Below are 6313 nucleotides of genomic sequence, written 5' to 3' on the forward strand. Positions count from 1 at the left end.
ATAGTGAGAAAAGGACCCCTCCTGTGTGGCAGTTTTAACAGCTTCTCATAAAAGCAAACATTCCTGTTTTAATTTAATTCCTTTTTTTATACAAGTGGTATGTAAACTGTACCTTTAGTCTAACATGAATTGGAGAGTGTTCTGTATCCACCCTTTAAAGCCTTGTCTCACTTAACCAGTTCTTTTTTTTTTTTGGTCAATCTTGGGGTCTGAACTCCGGACCTGGGCGCTGTCCCTCAGCTAAGCTTCCGCTCAAGGCTAGCGCTCTACCACTTGAGCCACAAGACCACTTCCAGCTTTTTCTGCTTACATGGTGCTGAGGAATAAAACCCAAGGCCTCATGCATGCAAGGCAAGCACTCCTTCCCAGCCCCTTAACCAGTTTTATAACATTTGATGTTCGGATTATTTCTGCTCTCTGCGAATGCTAGGGGAAAAAAAGATATCTCAAACTGTGAGGTTTTGTGTTGTTGAGTCCTTTGAACTAAAGGAGAACTAAGGTCTCTAACCCTCCTGCTTCCTTGCCTTTCTTCCACAGCACCTTACCTTGCTAGGCAGCTTTCTCTGGAGTTTATAGTATTAAAGATAGAGTCCCACAAAAGAGAACCAGTAGAGTCCCACAAAAGAGAACTCGGTTGTCATAAATCCCCTTCCCAGAGTCTCATCAAACAGAAATTAATGGTATCTCAGGAGAAGAGACTGGTGGTATACCAACTGGAGTACAACACACACACCACTGTTTGTTTGTTTATTTTGGGTGTGGGATATCTGGGCATTTTACACCATAATTAAAATTTTTCCCTCCTGTTAATCTGTTGTCAGTTTATTTCATAGACTCAATTGTCAAACATCAGAGGATACAAATTCTTCCTTCCCCTACACTCTCATCATCAGTGCTACTGTGAAATGTTATCATAACTGCAGGTTGTACTAAAATTGGTATTGCTGAATCCCAATGCATGTATTTTTTATCTTGCTAATTCTAAATTGAACTTTATAGAAGTGGTATAATTTATGCCTCTACTATAAAACATAAATGTTTTTGCATACACTTGACCTTCAAAGTATCACTGAAATTTAAATTTTGTGTTGGAGCAGAGCATCCCAAAGCCTCCCACATCATTCCTTTATATAATGTGATTGTTTGTTGTAGTTTACTTTGATTCAATTTGAAATCTTCCCACCTAACACCCAGATTTGAAGCCAAGAGCATCCTCCAACATTTTCAATCTCCAGTTAATAGGAGACTTCCTTCCATTCTACTCACATTACTCTCAGTTCTCATATTCTGACTATTAAGCATTAGTGTAGGCTCAGATTACAACCAAATGTTTCACTGAGGAAATTGAACTCCTATTTTCAATAACAAAAGACTCAAATTGTGCCTTCTCAGCCCTCAGACACCTTGGCCAAGAAACAGATTTGCAGTAAAATGATTAGGGTAGAGGTAGCTGAGATAAGTCCCAGAAGCAGAACATTTTACAACATCAGCCTGAAACTTATTTAAAAAAAAAAAAAAGACACTCCTTCCCCATTATAAAAGTGTTAATCAGGTATGTATAAAGGGAAGACTATCATTTTATTAATGCGCCAAAATATTCAAAAACAATATATTTACAGCTTTGACAGTCTATCTTTTCAGATAGTTAAAGGGAGAAGTTAAATGTTTAAAAGTTACTTTGCTTCCTAGGAAAGGCAGAATTCCTTCTACTGGACATAACAGACTTTATAGGAATAAAATTTCTGAAACAATAGCTGCTTTAATTGCTTTATCAGCTGCTATACAATCAGAAAGCAATCATTTGATAAAGTACCCCCTGTGCTTTGAGTATTAAATTAATTTGGTTAATAATGTAGTATATGTTTTCTACTTAGTCTTGGAGTGTTTCTAGTATTCTGGGAAAACAAAGACAGTTTATAGAGAACTGTCACATCAACTCCAGTTTGAGTCAAAAAGTTCTTCTTAGAGTCATATTTCTAAGCAATAATTTCCAGGCTGTCTCCTACTTACTAGTGGCTTCACATGGATTTATTAACTCATAAATTCAGACAAACTAAGCAGGTCAATGTTGTTTGCTGAGTCAGCCTTAGATCCTGTAGTCAAGACTACCAAATGTCATGTCTATGAACTTCCGAAAATTTGCCCTTAACTGCCAAATGAAGACAGCAAGGACAATGCATTCAAAATAAAGTTGCCAAAGGCTCATCTTGGGAAAGAAAAAAATGGTCCTTTACTTGGATATTCTCATTTTCTTGCTCTTTAGTGGTAAGATAAGAAAAATCTATTTACTTTTTCAAATAATAGTAGAGGAGATTTTTATGTTTCTGGAGGCACTCACTAAATATTTGTTAGCTGAATGATATTGGACATTGTTTTTCTGATGACATGTTTTATCCTATTTGATATAAATATTTTTTACAGGCTAGATCCCTTTATTCTCAATTGACCTCATTGTATTTGTTATAAGTTATTGGAGTATTCAACCACAAAGAAGAATGACAGTATGTCATTTAAGGGAAAATCGATGGACGTGGACAATATTGTGCTTAGCAAGGTAAACCAAACTCAGGAAGACAAATGTTGAATACTCATATGCAGAGTCTAGACCTAGAAATACATAATTTGGCATAGTTGTGAAGAAGGAACTGTTAATGAGGGGCAGCAGGTAGAAAATGGGGGAAAGTAGATGATGAGGATGATATTATAGAAGTATATTATTTGAAAATAGCATAAAGAAAATAACCTAAAAAGAGGGAAGGGTAATTAAGAAATATATATCCGGACACCAGTGGCTCTTACCTGTAAACATAGCTACTCAGGAGGCTGAGATCTGAAGATCAGAGGTTCAAAGCCAAAACGCCAAAGGTAAAACTGGTTCAACTGGTAAAGCACTAGCTTTGAACCAAAAAGCTCAGGGATGACACCCAGCCCCTGAGTTCAAGCCCCGGAACTGGTGTGCATGCACACACACACACACACACACACACACACACACACACACACACACACACACACACACACACACACACACACACACGAGTAATATAGATGAGGTACATTACAAAGTACATTATATGCATATAGATACCACACTGAAACTCCTTTTTACAATTAATTTCTGCTAGTACAACTTGAAAATAAAAAACCTAGGGCCTAAAACTTTTTAGGAAAAAAGAATTCTAACAAGTTACTTTTATATTATTGTTAACTTTGTAGTACTAAGTTTTCAGCCTTGCATTTTCCAAGCTGTTACTCTACTATTTGAACCACATCTTGATCTCAGCTTTTTGCTGGTTATTTTGGAGATGAAATGTAATGAACTTTTCTACCACACATCCCTCAAATGGTGATCTTCCAGATCTCAGCCTTTAGAGTAGCTAGATCACTGACATCCAGCTATTATTAATTTCATCTCGGCAATTATGCAATTGGTAAGTTTGCTAGTTTTCACTCAAGTAAAAAAAATGAGAGACTTTTCTCTTTCTCAACTATGTAGGTAACTCAAAGTAACTACAAATAGAGACATGAACCTCCATCCACAGCATGTGACTGCTAGTAGTTAAAAATGTCAGGATATTTCTAGGTTGGTAGTATAGGTCAGTGGCAGAGTATGTGCTTAGCATGTTTGAGGCCCCATGTTCAATTCCCAAAACCTTTTACAAAATCATCCACTTCAAACCACTTAACTTTAACATTGGTTCTAATTCAGTGAGGTCATCTTTCTATCACACCATTACATTGACTCAGTCCAAATTTAAGATATCCAGAGGTTTTGTTCTCTTTTTTTTTCCCCTTTTTTTCCTTTTTTTTTTTTTTTGTTGTTGTTGGTGGTGGTCTTGGGTTTGAACTCAGCCTGGGCACTGTTCCTCAGCTCTTCAGCTCACGGCTAGCACTCTACCATTTAAACCATAGTGCCACTTCTGGTTTTCTTGTGGCTTATTGGAGATAAGAGTCTCATGGATTTTCCTGCCTTGCCTGGCTTTATACTGTGATCCTCAGATCTCAGCCTCCTGAGTAGCTAGGCTTACAGGTGTGAGCCACCAACACCTGGCTTTGTTCTTTTTTAAAAAAATTACTATTTAGAAGAAAGTTTTGGCCATACATGCCAATGGCCATTTAAGTATCATAATCACTAGAAAATGTGTAAGGCTTTCTAGGATTGAAACAGAACATTTCCTGCTAGATGATTAACAAGTACTCCAGAGTGACTCCCTTATAAATTTTTCTTAAAATATGTCATGTTTTAAGTTTCAATTAACAGTTGAACTTGTATACAATTTAGTATCTTATATTTTCTTTCTTTCTCTCGTTCTTTCTCTCATTCTCTTTTTTCTTTCTCTTTCTTTTCTCTTTTCTTTTTCCTATCTTTCCCTTCCTTCCTTCCTTCCCTTCTTTCTTTCTTTTCTTTCTTTCTTTTCTTTCTCTCTCTCTCTCTCTCTCTCTCTCTCTCTCTCTCTCTCTCTCTCTCTCTCTCTCTCTCTCTCTCTCTCTCTCTCTCTCTTTCTTTCTTTCCTTCTGTGCCAGTCCTAGAGCTTGAACTCAAGGCCAAGGCCCTGTCCCTGAACTTCTTTTGCTTAGTCCTAGCACTCTACCACTTGAGCCACAGATCCACTTCCAACTTTTTTGGTGGTTAGTTGAAGATAAGAGTCTCATGGACTTTCCTGCTTGGGCTGGCTTTGAACTGTGATCTTCAGAACTTAGCCTCCTGAGTAGCTAGGATTACAGGCATGAGCCACCAGCACCTAGCAGTATCTTATACTTTCTAGTGTTGTGTAAAACAAAGTAATCAAGGATACTATAGTACTCATAAAATATTTAGGTTACAATCACATGAACACTTTAAATATATCTAAGAAATGTATAGGCATATTTCCTTCCCTCTCTCTTGTCCCTGCCCTTTCTTCTCTTCTCCCCTCCCTTCCCCCTCCCTTCCCCCTCCCTCCCTCCCTCCCTCCCTTCCTTCTTTCCTTCCTTCCATCCTTCCTTCCTTCCTTCCTGGGGTTGGAATTCAAGACCCTCCACTTGCTAGGTAGGTGTTCTACCACTTAAGCCATAGGTCTGCCATGTATCCTTTCTACATATCACCTATGTAGAATCAGTGTCATTTATACATGTCTGCTTCTCCTGGAGGAAAACAAAAGTGGGTGTTATTAAAAATAACAGTTATTAACATCCTTTCTCAATATAAAAAAGTAACAAATATTTCTTCTATATTGCTTAGTTTTACTAGAAGGCAGCCAAGTTAAAGTAAATTTATAGTAAGATTATAGAATAACTGTAGAGAAAATGAAATGAATTTGAATTTATTAAAAAAAACGTTTCTAATAATCTCAAATATTAAAAACTAACCTCTTCCTACTTATGAAAGTACTGTTCACACATTTTGGAAATTTAGAATATACAGAATGATACAAAGAAGAAAATAAAAATTGCTTGTAATCTTATTAATACTAATTTTTGATGCATCTCCTTCCAGAATTGTTTGAGAATTATTCTCTCCCTCATTTACTCTTAGTGACTTCAGTATTCCAGTGGCTATTATTTTGCATGTTTGTGTGTACATCTGTGTATACTGGTCCTGGGGCTTGAACTCAGGGCCTAGGCACTGTCCCTCAGATTTTTCACTCAAGGCTAACACTCTACCACTTCCACCATAGCTCTACTTGTGGCTTTTTTGGTGGTTAATTAAAGGTAAGAGTCTCACAGAATTCTCCTCCTCCAGCTGGCTTCAAACTATGATCCTCAGATCTCAGCCTCCTTGGTAGCTAGGTTACAGTCCCAGCTTCCTTATAATTTTATGGCCCTACATCACCTTTAATAACCCTATCTACTAATTCACTTCAGCCACTTGCTGTAATTTTGCCTCTTTCCTTCCCCACGTTACTGAGGATCTTCAGTTATGGGAGTCTTCCCAGTGACTGTACCACTCCTGCCTGGGAAGCTTCCTCCAGCCCTGTCAATCTGCAGTGTGTTGGACTTCATGGGCCAAGATCACAGTCACACTCCTGCAACATCTTCAATTCTCTTGTTTCTTATTCTTAATTGGACTCACCTAGCACAACTCAGCCATTGCTGAGACGGACTATGGCCTTCTCATTGTCTATTCTTGATTAATAAACTTTTCCTGTCTCGTGTTAAATTCATAAACATTAATAGACATAAAGTATTTTCAGCATGTATTTCTTCTTGGTGGAATATTGTAATATGCCTTGTTCTGATTCACACAGATGAATTGGCTAAAAGTTATGTAAGATTTTAATGGTATAATCAGTGAACTGAAATGTAGATTGGTAGATAGAGAATTTTATCCTCT

This window comes from Dipodomys merriami, unplaced genomic scaffold (genome assembly GCF_024711535.1).
Source record: "Dipodomys merriami isolate MVZ:Mamm:240054 unplaced genomic scaffold, mDipMer1.0.p SCAF_2, whole genome shotgun sequence".
In the NCBI taxonomy this organism is placed as follows: Eukaryota; Metazoa; Chordata; class Mammalia; order Rodentia; family Heteromyidae; genus Dipodomys; species Dipodomys merriami.